The sequence below is a fragment of the Phyllobates terribilis genome, unplaced genomic scaffold (assembly GCF_046119375.1).
Source record: "Phyllobates terribilis strain yellow unplaced genomic scaffold, ASM4611937v1 Scaffold_11__3_contigs__length_659146591, whole genome shotgun sequence".
Lineage (NCBI taxonomy): Eukaryota > Metazoa > Chordata > Amphibia > Anura > Dendrobatidae > Phyllobates > Phyllobates terribilis.
In genome coordinates, this window is record NW_027362771.1 from 163,548,347 (window position 1) to 163,567,318 (window position 18,972).

General features: G+C 41.7%; 1 protein-coding gene across 1 annotated transcript in view; it reads left to right on the forward strand.

Annotated features, from left to right (window-relative positions):
- The first annotated feature begins 2,065 nt into the window (after window positions 1–2,065).
- The window catches only part of FRS2 (fibroblast growth factor receptor substrate 2), a 54,378-nt gene continuing 37,471 nt past the window's right edge, over window positions 2,066–18,972 (forward strand). Inside the window, exon 1 of the mRNA XM_073651770.1 lies at window positions 2,066–2,238. The gene's annotated coding sequence lies outside the window, so the exon portion shown is untranslated. The remainder of the gene's footprint in view (window positions 2,239–18,972) is intronic.

Consider the following 18,972-nt stretch of genomic DNA (forward strand, 5'->3'; position numbering starts at 1 on the left):
AAATAGGGGAGACACGAAAGGTGGAAAGTAAAAGTGCTTGTATTGTACGTTCCAGCCACCAATATAATAAATAGGGTATTCACATAACGCTGCATGAACCGGTCACTAGCTGTGTAAGTATAGATAGAAAGGGCTGTACACATGAAGGGAGTGTGATTACATGCTATGAGGGTCCTGATTTTGAAGACAATTTTGTATGGGCCAAATGGGAATAGGTAGATAAGTGAGGTGAGATGACAGGTCAGTATAAAGAAATGCGTTTTTTAGGACACACTTAAAACTGAGATATTGGGAATTAATTGAATTGTCCTGGGTAGTGCACTCTAGAGAATTGGTGCAGCACGTGAGAAGTCTTGGAGATGGGAGGTTCGGATTATTGAGGAGGTTAGTCTTAGGTCATTAGCGGAACGGAAGGCATAAAAAACTGCAGTGAATTTGAGGCATACTGAGGGCTTTCAAAGCCAAAGCTGCCCCATCTGTTGCCGAAAAAGCCACTGATTCTCACTGTGGGTTTCATTCATTACGATGCAAAATCTACATGTGGCTATGTGCCCACGATGCAGAAATGCTCAGGATTTTTTCCTGAGTGTTTCTGCATCTCCCTGGCAGAAAAAAACGCATGCGGATTGTACATGCGTTTTCCTGCCAGGGAGTGAAGCGTTCTTCACTTGCATTTCCACATGCGGGTTGACAAGCGCTTTCCAAGCGATTTTAGCATCACTTGGAAAGTGCTTGTCAACTTGGTCACACTATATAAATCCATGCAAACAGCATGGATTTATATAGTGTGACCGAGAGAATGTCAAAAAATAAATGTATACTTACCCTCCGATGGCCCGCGCTGTCTTGCTTCACCGTCCCGGCTGCCGGCAGCGGTGGATTGAAGGACCTGCCGACGTCAGCGTCGCGTGAGCCGTCACATGACTCTGACGTCAGCGCAGGTCCTTCATTCCATCGCGAAGTGCCGGGAAGCAAGGAGGAGCGGGCCGCCAGAAGGTAAGTATATATTTATTTTTTTATTCTTTTTTTACAGCTTTTTTAATGGTACCTGGGTGTGGATAAGACTCTCCTCTCCTCTACACCCGGGTACCATCTGCACATTAGAATATGCCAATTACGCAAGTACAGATGTAGTCTTGCGAAATTGGTGCGTTCTAATGCAAGTCAATGGCAGCGAAAACGCAGCACTTCTGCAAAATAATTGGTAGTGCTGCGTTTTTTTCCGCAATGATAATCCGCAGCGGAAATTTCCGCAGCATGTGCACAGCACATGCCTATTATCATTGGGGAACATGGCAGGCCTTCTACCAAGCGTTTTTTTAAGTGTTTCTGCAGCGTTTTTGCCGCTGCGGAAACACTTAAATGCATCGTGGGCGCACAGCCTGTAACATGTGTACGTTTCATTGAGGATCTTGATACAGAATTTTAGGACGGGATGGACTGTCTTGCACAGAGGCGACCTGTCAGGTTGCTAACTTGACCTTTTATTTTTTTCTGGACAACTTAACAAAAAATCACGGACAGACAATATTTCTTACAGACACATTAGAAACCCACAATAAATCATTCTGATGAGCAGTGATCGGGGTCTACAGCCATATTCTGGTAGGAGACGTCTGCAGCATTCACTGTAACCTGATGAGAATTACAGTCAGAATAATCTGTAGAAGTTTCTGCAGCTTCAAAGAAATCAGATACTTTACATTATTACGGCCAGGGCAGAAATGTGCCCTATTATTACAGCCTGTCCTGGACGGTGGGCAGCCTGGTACCTGTGGGTGTGAAGGGTCCTGCCTGGTCATAGAGAAGACTATGGAGGCTAATGACATCCGATCATATAGCAGTAGTCATCAATAAGCTAAAGTATCTGGAAGTAACAAAACATAGTCTGAAGAAGCGTATAGACTGAGCTATAGCACGTCAGGATTGTGTGTGGTGTGGTGGACATGGAGCAGCCCCGTCCTCCTCGGGGTGCAGGGCCGTGTGCTACTTGTAGCGGGCGCTCAGTAGTCGCGCCTTTCCTCACCCCCGTCAGGTGACGTCACAATGCAGACGCGCGCTCCCGCGTCGTTCTCAGCTGGAGTGTGCGCGTCCTCGCGGCCGGTGTTCGTGTGACCCGGAAGCAGTAGCTTGCGGAATCTGCGTACAGCGAGCAGCGTCGGTCCAGCTGGCGGCCTGGAGCCCGGGGAGCGAGTCCTGGCTGTGAGCGGAGCCTCCCCGGTCCCCCATGGAGAGCCTGTAAGTAACTGCGAGGTGGAGGGAGCGGGCGGGATTACTCCTCATGTCCTGCAGCCCGCCGGGAGGGAACATGGCTGCTCTCTGCACTCCTGCCCGGAGCAGCGGAGTCCGTGAGCAGTGCTGGCAGGGGGGTGGCGCACTCTGCTGCCAGTCTGGACTGCTCTGCCAGGCTGCAACCAAGCGTATATGGTCCGCCGTGACGTCATCTCTGTTACGTCACTGGTGTTTGCACTGCGTCTCTTGTGCGGTTAGTGGAGGATTATTAGCTGTGTGCACAGGTTTCACTATTAAATACAGTGATGTATGGGCCGCTGTCCGCCTGGCGCCGGGGCCGTCCGCTGTCTAAAACAGCATGTAGGACCAGTGTGTGATGTCTGGCTGATGTAATACTTAAAGGAGTTGTCTATTATAGGGAAATAATCTTAAGGCATGGATAGGTTTAAAATAAAAAATAGTTGCATACTTGGCTTCCAGTTCTTGGAGGGCTGTATTGGTTCTGGAAGCGATGCCTGCTCTGTTGGGAAGTCAGAGGACCGCTGCAGCCGATGATTGGCTGCAATGGTTAGATGACTAGAAGAGCGCATCATCATTATCATCAGAGACACACCTGATCATGTGCTCTTCTAGATACCTGACTGCAACAATCTATGTGATGTTGCTCTCCTCTGACTTCCAAACAGAGCAGGCATCACTTCCAGAGCTGATGCAGACCTCCTGAGCAGCCTGCACTGTATCCGCTGGGGACGCTTGAATGGACAAAAATAATCTAGATCGGACAACCCCTTTAGACATATTCCATGTATGTCAGGTCATAGAGAGGCTATGCAGATAGGTCTAGCGTATACACCAAGGCTATTCGCAACAAGCTGAATATATGGACAATCCGAGAAGTGGATGGGTTCTTACATGAGCACCTACTGATTGTTCCATATTCTTACAATCTGCGGGCATTACGGCAGTGTGTTGGCGCTATGCAACTAACAGGAAGGAATTTTCTACAGTAATGCGCTTTAGAGTGCTATTGTCACAGGCTTGTACATCGAGCTGAGGATTTTCTGTTTTCTTTATATGATCACAGCTAAGCTTATGGTCAGCAGGTTAGAAAAGCTGTACACTCATAAGCAATTTCCTATGGATGAGAATGCCAAATACTCCTCAATTGTCTTTTGCCTGCAGTACTGTCATTGTTGGCACTGTGTGTTGCCATTTTATTTTTTTGCACTTATTTTCCTGTGCTGAATTTAATACTATACAGTTAATTTCTAGGTGTCTGCATGGTAATTTATGGCTAGAAAACCATGTAGTCATAACCATTCAGGCTTAAAGCTCACCTGTCAGCAGGATTGTGCTCAGTAAGATACATACACTGTCCGGTGGGTGACATTACACTGATTAAAATGATACCTTGGTTGATGAAATCCGTCCTGTGGTTCTTGTGTAATCTTTAATTTCAGTTTGGAGATAATGACATGCTTGTGCTCCGGGGCGGCCTGTGGGGTGGGCTCGATCTGGTGCTCTGCTTACATATTCATTTGTATGCTCTTATGACAGATCACTGTGCCCTCACTGACCTGCTTCCTATTTTACATAATGCATCTAGTAGTGCGGGGCTAGGTAAAATAGGAGGCAGGTCAGTGAAGGCACAGTGAGCTGCCATAAGAGCATACAGATGAATATGTAAGTAGAGCACCCACACAGGCCGCCCCGAAGCACGAGCATATCATTATCTCCAAACTGAAAGTAAAGATTACACAAGAACCACAGGACGGATTTCATCAACCAAGGTATCATTTTAATCAGTGTAATGTTGCCCTCCTGACAGAGTATGTATCTTACTGAGCACAATCCTGCTGACAGGTGTGCTTTAAAGGGCTTGTCCATAATTAAACTACTGTCCCCCAGTCAGTGTTGCTTCTTCCTTGAGAATTCACTAATGTGCCTACAGAAGTGAAAATCCTCCTTCCCTGAGCTCTGAGGAGTGGTAACGTGACCACCGCTTGCATCGCAACCTCAGCTGGTCATGTGATGTCCTGTTTCATAGTGGATCAAATCACTCCATCTTGTCTGCATGTGCCGACCAAGCGGACAGCTTCTGTCCCCGTGTATGCCCAGTCCCACTGATTGCACCCGTCCTGTTATAATAGCATAGCAGAGGGGGAAAATGGAAAAAGTTGTGTTTGCGGGCACTGCTGGGTCCAGAGAAGAAGGGGAATTTTATTGACAACGCTTTTCAGAGTTTTTCATTGATGGAGCTGAACAAATTAGTTTCTTTGTGACTTCCATAAAGATCTGTGGTCCAGAACCAGCCGTACTATGGCTGCTAAGCATTAGGTTGTATTGGAATCAGACTAATCGCGTCTGCAGATTTCGGATGTGACTAGCTCCGTGTTCTCATCTGCATTGCAGGCTGGTGCCGGAGCTACCTTTACATTCCGTGAATTAATCTACTCCACTAAACGGACCAAAGTGGACCATGTAGGACATCAGCTATGTAAACTGGCTTATAATGTGGCTGTGTGCAGTCTGTGGCATATATAGATAGCACAGGGACCAATTATATGCTCGTCTGAACAAGTCCTAACACGGTGGGACTTCGGTCATTATTTGTAAGCTAAGACACAGAAGACATGCATGTGTTTCCATTATTATTTTCCTGTATCTGTTTCTTTCCTAATTTTGGTGGTCAATAGTGATGCCAAATGCTGCCATACTACTGCTGTCTGAATGCAGGAATTACAGTAATTTTACGTTTTGTGGAACACTGGCTTAAAGGTGTTCTCACCCGTGCCACAAACTTCTGTAACTAAAGGGTACGTTCATACATCTGAATGGGGCCATTCCTGCAGCAGGGGCAGGCAAATTCTACAGAGTTGACACAGGGGGTGTCCAGGGTAAGAAGATAAGTCTAGTCACAGTGTGACTGCTGAATGGTGTCAGTGTGTGATGCGCACACTGTCATGATTTCCTTGTGTTCTCCATGCAGGTGGCTGGTATTTTGACTGCATATTTGAGATTTGCATATTTGCGGTCAATGTCGACTAGCCTAGTATTCAAACGGAGGAGATCCTAGCGGCACACCCGCATGGGGCATATGGGGAAAGCATAACAGTGTGCACGTCGCAACCGTGTCAGAATTCAGTAGTCTGAGGTCACACTGCTATGAATGCAGACTTTTCTTCTTAGGCTGGACAACCCCTATAAAATGTCATATACCCTGTTAATAAACCTATGGTGGACTTCAGCCATTCTTGTATTACTTGCCAAGCCATTTGTGAATGACTACCCTATAATGCTACATTTTTTCTGCAGGGTCACAGAGACCAATCCTTTAAGGGGTCTAAAATATGTCTGTTTAAATAAAGCTTAAAGAGGAGCTGCAAAAATCTGGACAGCTCATAAAGGGAGATTATTAATGGAGTGGAGGTTGGGGCAGAGACTGTAATGAAACTTCTGTTGGTAATCGCATAAAGAACTGTACTGTGCACATCTCTCCAACCTGAAATGAAGCATACAATACCAGTATTCGTACAATACCAGTACTATACTGCAACGCATTAGTGACATCAGTAGACGCTGGATCTGATCTTCCTCTAGGTCAGTCTATAATCAGATACACCATAGATGATTGTAGGCTGCTCCAAAATGAAGCCTTAATCGGTGAGATAAGTGATACTCTTACTGTCTGCTCATTTCAAAGATTCTAACATTATAGTAAATTAGGTTAGAGTAAGCAAATGCTCACATGTACTTTTTAAAGGAATTGTCTTAAGGCAAACTCTGCCGGATGCCCTGTTATGATATTTGGACATCATAAAGGCAGCCATGACTCCAGTCCGTCATATATGAGCTTGTAAGTGATGGTGCACAGTTTTTTTTACATTTTTTGCTTTAAAAAGACTTTTCCTATTCATTTCTATTGTAAAACCTTTTTGCTATCCCCACATTCAGTCTCAAGTGTTTTTCTTCCTCTTCAGGCTGAGAAAAATGCTCCAAACTAGGCACTATCCAATCAAAATGCTGCTGCTGCAGAAAAAAGGCCTCAGGAAAAATAAAACTTCTAAACCGTGTTTCCTGAAGCGGTTTCCATAAGAAACCTTGTGTGAACATACCTATAGCACCTTTTCAGATGGGAGCTGTCCGTTTGTCAATATTGCAGTGCATTCTGGAAGGTGATTATTGTGATGATCTTTACATATGTGCCACAGAGAAGTAGAAAGGAGCTGAAAATATCAGCCCTCCTTTATGTTGTCCGATCTATACTGCCTGGACACTTGTATACTGGAACAAACTTCCAGGACAGTGGAGAGATTTGTACTAAGTATTTAGCTTGCATATGACGGCTTGGTTATAATTGTAGTAAACTCCATAATACCTAATCAATCAGTATGGGCTGAATGAGACGGAGCATGTGTGCTGCCTTCACATTCAGTCTTCATGGGACTGTTTAAAATGACTGAACACTTTAACTGGCTTTCTGCTGTATCCCATATTGTGGATAAGGAATAACTTGTTAGGACCAGAATACCCCTTTAGGCCACGGCCCCACTATCAGTATTTGGCCAGTATTTGGCCAGTATTTGGCCAGTATTTGGCCAGTATTTGGCCAGTATTTGGCCAGTATTTGGCCAGTATTTGGCCAGTATTTGGCCAGTATTTGGCCAGTATTTGGCCAGTATTTGGCCAGTATTCGGTCAGTATTTTTTCTCAGGAGTGGGAGCCAAAACCAGGAGTGGGTGATAAATGCAGAATTGGTGATTTGTTTCTATTATACCTTTTCTCTGATTGTTCCTCATCTGGTTTTGGCTCCGACTCCTGAGAAAAAATACTGACCAAATACTGATAGTGGGGCCGTAGCCTTAAGCTGTGAAAAGTATTAGGTCTGCAATTGTTTTTCAGTCACAGGGCAGCTCCTAAAATAAATGAATTTGGAAACTGCTTTAGGGTATGTGCAGCCGATTTCTCTACACTTAAAACTCATTTTTGATACATCTTTACTTCCGTCTTTTTATTTGAATGGTTGAACACTCTGAAAGAATTGATATGCTTCGTATTTTGAATGTTTAAATCTACAAGAAAAAGATAGATTTCTGAAATCTCACAAATGCTGCCTAATTCACTTAGCTGGTACTGTAAAATGCTTGAGTTTTTTCCCCTGGATCTGCAAAAATGTGCTGTTTTGTGGCCTAAACTATGATGACTTTGCCGTCCATGCTTGCCCTCAACAGTCTTTCCTTGCTGAGCTCCATCCACTTTGCAAACAGCTGGTGTAAAAATGGCAAAAGTATTACTTTTCCTAACATAAAAAAACAGTTGAGAATTCCCACTTATTTTTCTGGAGATCACTTTTACACAGTCAGTATCATATTTAAAGCGGTTGTCCTGTCCAGAATAAGTCTGCAGACACTGTGTGACTACAGACCTATATCCCCCCCCCCCCTTTCACCAGTGATTTGCTGTTTCTGAGCTGGGACCCCGGTGGGAACGTATGTATTATGCATACTCCAGGGCAGAACCCGTCTAGTGAGCGCGGCCTCGCTCCATACACTTATACTGAGCAAAGCTGTGCCCTGTCTAGTGACGCAGCCGACTAGTGGGCGCTGCCTCATTCAATTCAAGTGTATGGACCGAGGCCGCACGCACTAGTCGGGCTCTGACCGGAAGTATGTATAACGCATACGTACCCGCCAGTCCCGCAGGTGGGGGGATTCATGAGTCTGCAGTCACGCAGATTTATCGATTTGGACCGGACAGACCCTTTAAGTATTTAGAAGCTAAAACCAAGAACAGATCTAAAATGGTACATATCTTTCCTTTATACTGTGGTGCATGAAAGTTGATGAACCTTTCAGAATTATCCTTATATCTGCATAAATTTGACCTAAAACTACGTTAGAATTTCAGAAAAGTCCTAAAAGTATATGTAGAACCAAATCAAACCAATGACTATGTCAAAAATATTAGACGTAGTCATATTTTAAATGATGAGTGATCAAATATCACAAATTTGTCAGTGGTAAAAAGTATGGAACCCTTAGGCTAGGGCTACATGACGACTTGGCTGCGACAGCTGTCGCACGACCAAAGTTTGGAAATGCTGCTACAGTATAGCGCTATAGAAATGAATGGGGTCGCACTGTACCGCACTACCACGACTAGTGAGTAGTAAAAAATCTAATCAGTCAGATTTTTTGTTTTTTTGCAACTTGCTTGTGGAAGTAACGTAGGTGTCGCAATGCGATCCCATTCACTTCTATAGCGTCGCGATGCAGCAGTTACACGAAGCGAACTTTGGTCGCGCAATGGCTGTCGTGGCCAAAGTCGCCGCGTAGCTCTAGCCTTAAGATTAGAACATAATATAAAGGTGAATTTAGGGTTTGGTGATTTCAATCAATAGGATAACAATCGGTTGTGAGTGGTAATCGGTTTCATTTAAAGAACAGGCATCTATCAAAGTCAGATCTTCACAACATGTTAGTGGAAGTTTATCACAGCACAAATAGCAAAGGGTGACCCCTGGAGTAATGCCACTACATCTGAATAACTGCGTAAAAGTCACAAAACAGAACTTGCATTATTAAATAGAGACTATATTATGGGTTCAACGTCATATTGAAAGATAACTCAGAAAGGAAAAACGACATATCAAGAACAATCAATAAATTATAGAAATATACTGTATTAATATTAACGATAAAAACAGCAAATACATTAAAATGTTAATGCTAAAAACAGCAAATACATAAAATATAATCAGTGGTAAGTACCAAAAAGGCACCATAGAGTGGCATTCATACACATCATTAGATCAAAACATAATGATATATAAACAGGAGGACCATTCACAAAATGAGGTAGTTCATTTAAATGAGGTAGTTGGCTATAGTGATCTTATAGGTAAATAGACCAACATGCATTAATAATGCTAAAGTGCTAAGTGCAAACATACGAGGGTCAGTCAATAAGTAATGCTTCCTATTTTTTTTCTCCTTAAATAAGGTAGTTATGTTAAATATTCGAATTTGGCACAATTCCTCAAACCACCTTCTCCAATCCACAGCATTTGCAACTTCCTGCACCAACAGGTGGCAGGACTGTATCCATTTGCAAAATGGCTGACATCGATGTTCGTATTAGACAACGTTCTGTGATTGAATTCTTGCATGCAGAAGGTGAAACGCCCATTCGAATTCATGAGAGACTGAAAAATGTGTACGGTGATGCAACAGTTGATGTCAGTACTGTTAGACGATGGGGTCGTCGCAGCTGAAGGGCCATCACCGTTGGCTGACAAAATGCGGAGTGGCAGGTCAGTAACCGCTGTGACTCCAAGCAACATTCAGCGAGTCGATTACATCATTCATGGTGACCGCCGGGTGACTGCAGATGAATTGTGTGGCACTTAAGCATCCCTAAATCAATGAAAAAAATAGTTCTTGCCTTCTCTGAGGGCTTTTTTTTCCTGTATACTTGCCTACGTTCTCCTGATATGCAGTTCATGGACAGTTGCTGGTGTAATTGAGAATTAATTTGTTCCATCAATGGATCAATGGCATGTCATCCTAGCTTGCAAGACAACGGCACAAAGGGCACTAGTCATTCTACAAAAGAATGGTTAAACAAGAGTAAAGTTTTGGAACGGCCAAGTCTAAGTCCTGACTTTAATCTTATAGAAATGTTGTGGAAAGACCTGAAGAGAACAGTTCATGGGCAAAAACCCACCAATATAACAGCGTTGTAGCTGTTTTCTAGGGAAGAATGGGATAAAATTCCTCCAAATGTGCCTGACTAATCTAGAATTATTGGAAATGTTTAGAAGCAGTTATTGCTGCACAATGCTGTCACACCAGATATGGCAAGCAAGGGTTCACATACTTTTACCACTCAGACGTGGTAGTTGTTCATTTTACTCATTTAAAAACACAGTCTAATATATTTTGAGTCATTTGTCATATTTGGTTCTTTTTATTTACTTTTATGACTTGTGTGTAAGTCTGATGGAGTTTTATGTAGAGTTTCTGTAAAAATATGTACAATTCTGAAAGGTTCACTAACTTTCAAGCACAATATAGACGTTCTTAGTGTTTGTTCCAATCCTGGTTATACATATCCAAATGCAACATTCTTACTGGAAAACACAAGTGTGTAGCCCTATGGAGGTTGTCCATCACTTGGACGACGCCTTCTTAAATACTATATTCCTTAATGTAAAATAAAATTAATACATACTTGCCTCCTACACTGGCAGCGTTCCAGCACTATATGCACCTGGCTTCCCACACTGGCGGTTTTCCAGCACTATACGCACCTGGCCTCCCAGAGTTTGTGTGACATTATGCCATGTGAGCATTGCAAACAATTAGTGGCTGCTAATGTGCTGCTTTGCTCACACTTCAATCAGAAGAATCTTGGACGACCAAATTAAGTGTGAGAACTGCAGTCCATTAGCGAGAGCTGATTAGTATGTCACATGAGCCCTGGAAAGACCCTGCGTCGTCCTCTCTGGAACGGCACCGGTGTTATTTTTAATTCTGGGTAATATATTATTTAAGAAGGGGTTGTCCAAGAAGTAGACAGTTCCTGTAATAATAATATGAATATAAAGCGTATTTGTTTAAAGGACCATTCTATAGTGATCTCTGGTCCTAGCAGCTTCCCAGGATAGATATCCTGGTTAGAATATAGGGTTACTGTCAACTGAGAGACTAAGTAATGTTTAATAATTTTACTAATATACATGAGAACATGCAGAATGTACAAAGAAAGTAACAATATACTGGTAACTAGAGTCCTTTTATCCATCTTCATTTAGTTGGTGGCTGTCATTTTAGTGCTTATGAGTTATTAATATTGCTGTCTGTACAGAGCTCAATATAAGTCACGTGAGTGTGAACATTACGCTTTATATAGGCAGTAAAATAAACAATCTATATAGTCTCTGCCCTCAGATTTTACCACTATTAGGCTGCTTTCACACATTGCGTATTTTTGCGCACTTTTTTGCGCTCGCTTTTTCAAAATACGCAATGTGCCTTGTGTCTGCCAGCAAAGTAAATGGGAAATTCACTTTGCCGTTCAGACACTGTGTGATTTTGCGCTGCGCGAAAGCGCAGCTGTGTAAAGAATTGGCATGTCAATTCTTTACGCACCGCGTCCTGCGCTTTCTCCTATTGTGCCCATTATAAGCGATGGAATTACGCAGCGGTGTTCACACACTGCGTAATTCCAGCGCTTTTTTACGGAGGTGCAGGAGAAACTTTTAATACAGTATGAGTGTACACTGCAGAAAAAAAGGATGCGTAAAAAAACGCAGCAAAAAACGAAGTGTGTGAATGGAGGTGCTTTTTTTTATCTGCTTAAAAAAACGCAGGTAAAACCTGCAGGAAAATACGCGCGCGTAAAAAAAAAGCAGCAAATACGCAATGTGTGAACGCAGCCTTAAAGGGACACTCCATGTAAACACTATTATGCCTAGTGCGTCCTTGTAGCATTGATATGACTTCTTTCTTCTGGGCTGTTTCATTCTTTGCTACTTTTTCATTTAGATTTTGTGACCGTTTGGAACTTCTATCCCTCTGGATTGTTTGGTCACACAGCCTGCTTTACAGTTATATAATACAACACTACTACATGCATTTCTGTGACTTGTAGTGCTTGAGGATTGTGTGTTTTTATGTCAAACAAATGTATTTTCAGGCTGTTAGTGGTTCATTAAAGAGGTTGTCCACTACTTATCATTGATGACCTATCCTTAGGATAGGTCATCAATGTCTGATTGGTTGGGGTCTGACACCCGGTACCCCCATCGATCAGCTGTTATCTGTGTTGATGGCTGCTGGCTGGAAATGCTCAATTGCTGAGTTGCTCCGTCCTTTGATAGTAGCCACTTCTGGATACTGCACATCCGCCTTCTATTGATTTGAATAGGATAGGTCATCATTGATAAAGTAGTGGACAACCTCTTTAATATGGTAGGATACATAGTCTTTTGCGCTTATCGGAATGTCTTTATTACTTGGGCCCCCTGATCTTAGTTTAATGGAGGCTTGCATTAATCACTTGATTTACATTACAGTTGTTTTGAAACATAGTGGTGTTCTATCCAAGATAGATTATACAGAATAAATAAAATCAGTAGATTGGGACTAGTACAGATCCTTGTTTTTATGACCATTTGTTATTTATGGAATTATGAAGATTTGATTAAGTTTTCTCAATGTATACCTGTATAAGGCCGGGGTCCCACAAGCGTATTGGGTTTGATATGCTAATGACACTTGGCTCCTGCTCTGCTGCGAGTGAGAGCCAAGTGTCTGCGCTCTGATCCTCTCGCATGAGAGAATCACAGCACGCCTGCGGAGGAGACAGAGTAAGTAATTTCTCCATCTCCTCTGTTGCTGGCTTTGGCAGGAATCACACTGCAATCGGGTGAAATCCGAGTGCAGTGCGATGTTTCACATGCTCCCTTAGACCTAGATATGGGTGCGTGTGATCCAAATTCAGCATGCTGCATTTTTTTTTTCAGTCCCATCGTGATCTAATCAGAGCTGAAAAAAAAAACAAAAAAACCTGCTTATGAGCACACACTCATAGATTAACATTGGACTGAATGCAATTAGATTTTTATTTGATTGCATTCGTCCAATTTAATCGCAGGTGAGAGCGAGCCCTGAGGCTGGATTCAGACATCCATGTTTCATGGACTGCCCTCTCTGGGTTAGTGGACCGCGGTCAGTCCTGATCTAACAGCCTCATGTATGTCTTTGCAGTTCTTACACAAACCATGAAACAGACGTCTGAATTCAGGATTACAATACTTAAAGCACTGACAAGTTTTGTTCATTTTCACAGTTCCCTTTTTGTTTGTGTATGTATGTGTGTATATATATATATATATATATATCAGTTATATGAAAAAGTTTGGGCACCCCTATTAATCTTAAGCTTAATGTTTTATAAAAATTGGTGTTTTTGCAACAGCTATTTCAGTTTGATATATGTAATGACTGTTGGACACAGTAATGTTTCTGCCTTGAAATGAGGTTTATTGTACTAACAGAAAATGTGCAATCTGCATTCAAACAAAATTTGACAGGTGCATAAGTATGGGCACCTCACCAGAAAAGTAACATTAATATTTAGTAGATCCTCCTTTTGCAAAAATAACAGCCTCTAGTCGCTTCCTGTAGCTTTTAATGAGTTCCTGGATCCTGGATGAAGGTATTTTTGACAATTCCTCTTTACAAAACAATTCCAGTTCAGTTAAGTTTGATGGTTGCCGAGCATGGACAGCCCTCTTCAAATGATCCCACAGATGTTCAATGATATTCAGGTCTGGGGACTGGGATGGCCATTCCTGAACATTGTAATTGTTCCTCTGCATGAATGCCTGAGTAGATTTGGAGCGGTGTTTTGGATCATTGTCTTGCTAAAAGATCCATCTACTGCGTAACTTCAACTTTGTCACTGATTCTTGAACATTATTGTCAAGAATCTGCTGATACTGAGTGGAATCCATGCGTCCCTCAACTTTAACAAGATTCCCGGTGCCGGCATTGGCCACGCAGCCCCAAAGCATGATGGAACCTCCACCAAATTTTACTGTGGGTAGCAAGTGTTTTTCTTGGAATGCTGTGTTTTTTTGCCGCCGTGCATAACGCCTTTTTGTATGACCAAACAACTCAATCTTGGTTTCATCAGTCCACAGGACCTTCTTCCAAAAAGAAATTGGCTTCTCCAAATGTGCTTTTGCATACCTCAGCTGACTCTGTTTGTGGCGTGCTTGCAGAAACGGCTTCTTTCGCATCACTCTCCCATACAGCTTCTCCTTGTGCAGTGCGTTGTATAGTTGACCGATGCACAGTGACACCATCTGCAGCAAGTTGATGCTGCAGCTCTCTAGAGGTGGTCTGAGGATTGTCCTTGACTGATCTCACCATTCTTCTTCTCTGCCTTTCTGATGTTTTTCTTGGCCTGCCACTTCTGGCCTTAACAAGAACTGTCCCTGTGTTCTTCCATTTCCTTACTATGTTCCTCACAGTGGAAACTGACAGGTTAAATCTCTGAGACAGCTTTTTGTATCCTTCCCCTGAACAACTATGTTGAATAATCTTTGTTTTCAGATCATTTGACAGTTGTTTTGAGGAGCCCATGATGCCACTCTTCAGAGGAGATTCAAACAGGAGAACAACTTGCAAGTGGCCACTTTAAGTAGCTTTTCTCATGATTGCATACACCTGGCTATGAAGTTCACAGCTCAATGAGGTTACAAAACAAAAAAAAGTGCTTTAGTAAGTCAGTAAAAAGTAGGTAGGAGTATTTAAAACAAGAAAATGATAAGGGTGCCCATACTTATGCACCTGTCAAATTTTGTTTGAATGCAGATTGCACATTTTCTGTTAGTACAATAAACCTCATTTCAAGGCAGAAACATTACTGTGTCCAACAGTTAATACATATATCAAACTGAAATAGCTGTTGCAAAAACACCAATGTTTATAAAACATTAAGCTTAAGATTAATAGGGGTGCCCAAACTTTTTCATATAACTGTGTGTGTATATATATATATATATATATATATATATATGTATGTATGTATGTATGTATGTATGTGTGTGTAATATATATATATATATACTTCTGTATTGCTGCAATCATCACAACCTGTAGACCAAATATTACTGATACTATGTTGCATATTGCCTTTAAAAAAAAATAAGTTCTTGAGGCTAGACAAGTATAATTCACTTTAAAAAGATGAAAAATCTTAAACATAACTTTTTTTTGTGAAACCGATTGCTTGTTTATCAACTGAAAACTTCAAACACGACTGTGACACATTTTTTACAAGAAAAAATACATTTCATGTTTTTATTATATGTAGTCTTATCTACTAGTTAAGATTGAAAATGTAGAAATCTACACACGATAGGGACATGTTGGCTGTAAGGAAGTCTACTTTCTGCCCAGTATAATGAGAGATTCCAGTACTGAGCAGCAGCATGTAGTGTAGATCTCTCTATTAGTAGCCTACTAATGGCAGAGCCAGGCTTGTAGTTGGCCACACTGACTTAGAATTTTCATAATGTGATGAATAGAAGCTGGCTAAGCGGCCCCCTGACAATAGGCTCCCCTGCGGAGTGCCACAGTGAATGTGATGTGAGTGATGGGAAATGCATCACAGAGCATGAGCTTCAAGAGGAGTTTATCGAAAGTGAGTCAGGCCCTAGTGTTTCATAGCTAGGTTAGAGGTCCTCCCAGCATTTAATCAATAGCTCCAATAATCAGCCATACATAATGTATTCGTCTGGAACTCATTAACTGGCAATACATCTCAATGCAAAATTATTTATTTTCACGTTGCGATTCTACCAACCCCACAGCAGCTTTGTCCTGTCCTCCTGAAATTGAACTGTAACCATACACAACCCGTCAGCATGTCATTCTTACATATTTTCTTCCTGAAAGGTTATATATATATTTTTTTCAATCAAAATGATGGAAATATTTCAAGTCGTGATTCTCCCACATTAGTTAAGGTGAATAAGGAAAATGGAAAGAATTGCTTCTATGTGAAAAAAGGCCACGGCCCCACTATCTGTATTCGGTCCTGGAGCCAAAACGAGGAGTGGGTGGTAAATGCAGAAGTGGTGACTTGTTTCTATTATACCTTTTCTCTGATTGTTCCTCACCTGGTTTTGGCTCCATCAGAGAAAAGGTATAATAAAAACAAAAACAAGTCACCAATTCTGCATTTATCACCCACTCCTGGCTTTGGCTCACACTCCTGAGAAAAAATACTGACCAAATACTGATAGTGGGGCTGTGGCCAAAGAAGGAAACCTTTTTTTTTAATCCCTTCACTCCCGGGCCATTTTCCATTGTTTCTCCTCTTCTTCCTAGAGCCATAACTTTTTTTTTATTTTTCGGTCAATATGGCCATGTGAGAGCTTATTTTTTGCAGGACGAGTTGTAGTTTTAAACGAATTGTTCACTTGCCATGAGTGCCGACCGCTTTGCGGCGCTCATAGCATCCTGGCAATGACAACCGCAGGGGTCTCCTGCAGACCCCGGGTTGTCATGCCAATCCATCGGCGACCCATGTTCATGTGCAGGGCTGTGGAGTCGGAGTCGCGGAGTCGGTATAAAATGGACCAACTCCTAAAGTTAGGTACAGTAATTCAGTGCAGTTTGTGGGGAATATTTTTTCATAAAAATTTGGGAAAGTTATGAAATGTCCTATAAATGTCTGTCCTATTCCTGATCTTAAGGGTCTAGACTTTTAGCTGAGATGAATCTGTGCTACAGTAAATTTATCACATAAACATGAGCCATGTATGAGGGAGTCAGAGTCATGGAAATTGAGGAGTCAGAGGTTTGGCTTACCAACTCCACAGCCTTTGTCATGTGACACTGGCGCCGATGGGAGGGACTAGTGACGTCCTTCCACCGCGGCCATGTTAAATGCCGCTGTCAGAGATTTGAAAGATTGGGGCACATGAGAGCTGTACAGATCATCTGTCACGTGCCCGGAAAGGTGCTGGTTCATCATAAAGAATTATAGGACAGACAGAAGGAATAGAATTATTTTACACAAGGTTTACTTGTAGTTTACCATGGAGAGTCATAGGTCTGCATTTATAGTAGAGTTATTGTTTGTTTTTTTAACGAAAACTATTTTAGATACATTTGAAAATATTTGTTGAACACACACAAAGAGAACTTGTGCTTAGGCCCAAATCAATGTGCCTATCTGACATAAATCCTATTAAATGTTTCCACCCTTTACTAATATCTAAAATACTTGTGTAGTGTTTTTTTTCCACTATCAGTATCTGGTCATTGAGGATCAGGAGGTATGTCAGAATTTCTATTTCTTGGGGTTGTAGTCTGATCTCCAAGTCTTGCTTCTCAAATGACAAGTGTGTGCAATCACGTGAGCACTATCCATAGACTTATCTCAATCTATTATCCCAAGAGGCAATGAAGAATTTCATGATGCCTATAGTGAAATCAATGACCGTCAAGGAATGACTAGGTTTACATCTTGTTTGGGATTTTATGTATGTCTTCTTAAATTAGTAGGGATGGAATGTAGTGTAAGGAAGAGGGGAAAGTCTTTTCTGATATGTATCTTGTGGAATGTGTCCCATGTCCCACTAGATTTAGAAGAACATATCTCCCAAGTATGATAGCCTATATTTGTATATGGATGAAGGCTTTAAAGAAAGAAGGTACAGGCAGGGCATTACCTAACGACTCAATCAGATGTCCATGTTCTATCCCTGTTTTTCATGGATTCAGCACATACCCATTATATTCTATGGGGCGTTTCACATATCTGTGTTTTGTGATGGACTGTGTGTGAAAAGTGCCAGTTCAAGTCTATGGGTCCGTGAAAAACACACACAGTATACTGCTGGTATCAGTGGGCCATCCATGTGATGTCCATGTTTAAAGTTGCAGAGGATAGGAGAAGCTTTGTAATATATTCATCCATATGTGAAAAATACTGATGACACACGATCTTACTTACCATTTTTTTTCCCGCTTACAAATATTGACATCTGAATGAGGCCTAAATGTGTTTTCTTTTTTCTCCCTGCAATCTTCTTTAAGATTTAAATGTAATGTTGCTATCTGGAAATGGTTAACAACCTGTTACTGACTCCTCTGTTGTATTTTTTATGTTCCCCTTAGTGCTTATTTAAAGAGGCCTGTAGTAAATATTCATGTAGAGCTCTCAACAGCATTTAAAGGGGTTGTTTGGTGCCGCTCACTTCTGCATTGGTAAATTAGCGATGCCAATGATATTGTGTCCCCCACATACCTGTCAAGACGCATGTGCAATACCTGCCGATTGAATACGCATTTTGACAGATATGTGACATCGGCACCTCTCAAAGTGGAAGTTAAGAATCACTTTCAAGCTGAAATTTCTCAGCAGAAATCAGTGCCATTTTGGTATTCTCTGTATTGATCGGACATTTACACCTATCCACTATAGGGTTGATATATAGGTGCATCACACTAAATTAGAATATCATCAAAAAGTTAATTTATTTCAGTTCTTCAATACAAAAAGTGAAACTCATATTATATAGAGTCATTACAAACAGAGTGATCTATTTCAAGTGTTTATTTCTGTTAATGTTGATGATTATGGCTTACAGCCATTGAAAACACAAAAGTCATTAACTCAGTAAATTAGGATAATTAACAAAAAACACCTGCAAAGGCTTCCTACGCGTTTAAAAAAAAGTCCCTTAGTCTGTTTCAGTAGGCTCCACAATCATGGGGAAGACTGCTGACTCAACAGATGTCCAGAAGGCAGTCATTGACACACTCCACAAGGTCCCAGAGTTCCAATATTCATTTGGAAATCAAGGTCCCAGAGTCTGGAGGAAGAGTGGAGAGGCACACAATCCAAGCTGCTTGAGGTCTAGTGTGAAGTTTCCACTATCGGTGATGGTTTGAGGAGCAATGTCATCTGCTGGTGTAGGTCCAGTGTGTTGTATCAAGACCAAAGTCAGCGCAGCCGTCTACCAGGAAATTTTAGAGCATTTCATGCTTCCCTCTGCCGACAAGCTTTTTGGAGATGGAAATTTTATTCTCCAGCAGGACTTGGCACCTGTTCACACTGCCAAAAGTACCAATACCTGGTTTTAAAACAACAGTATCACTGTGCTTGATTGGTCAGCAAACTCACCTGACCTTAATCCCATAGAGAATCTAT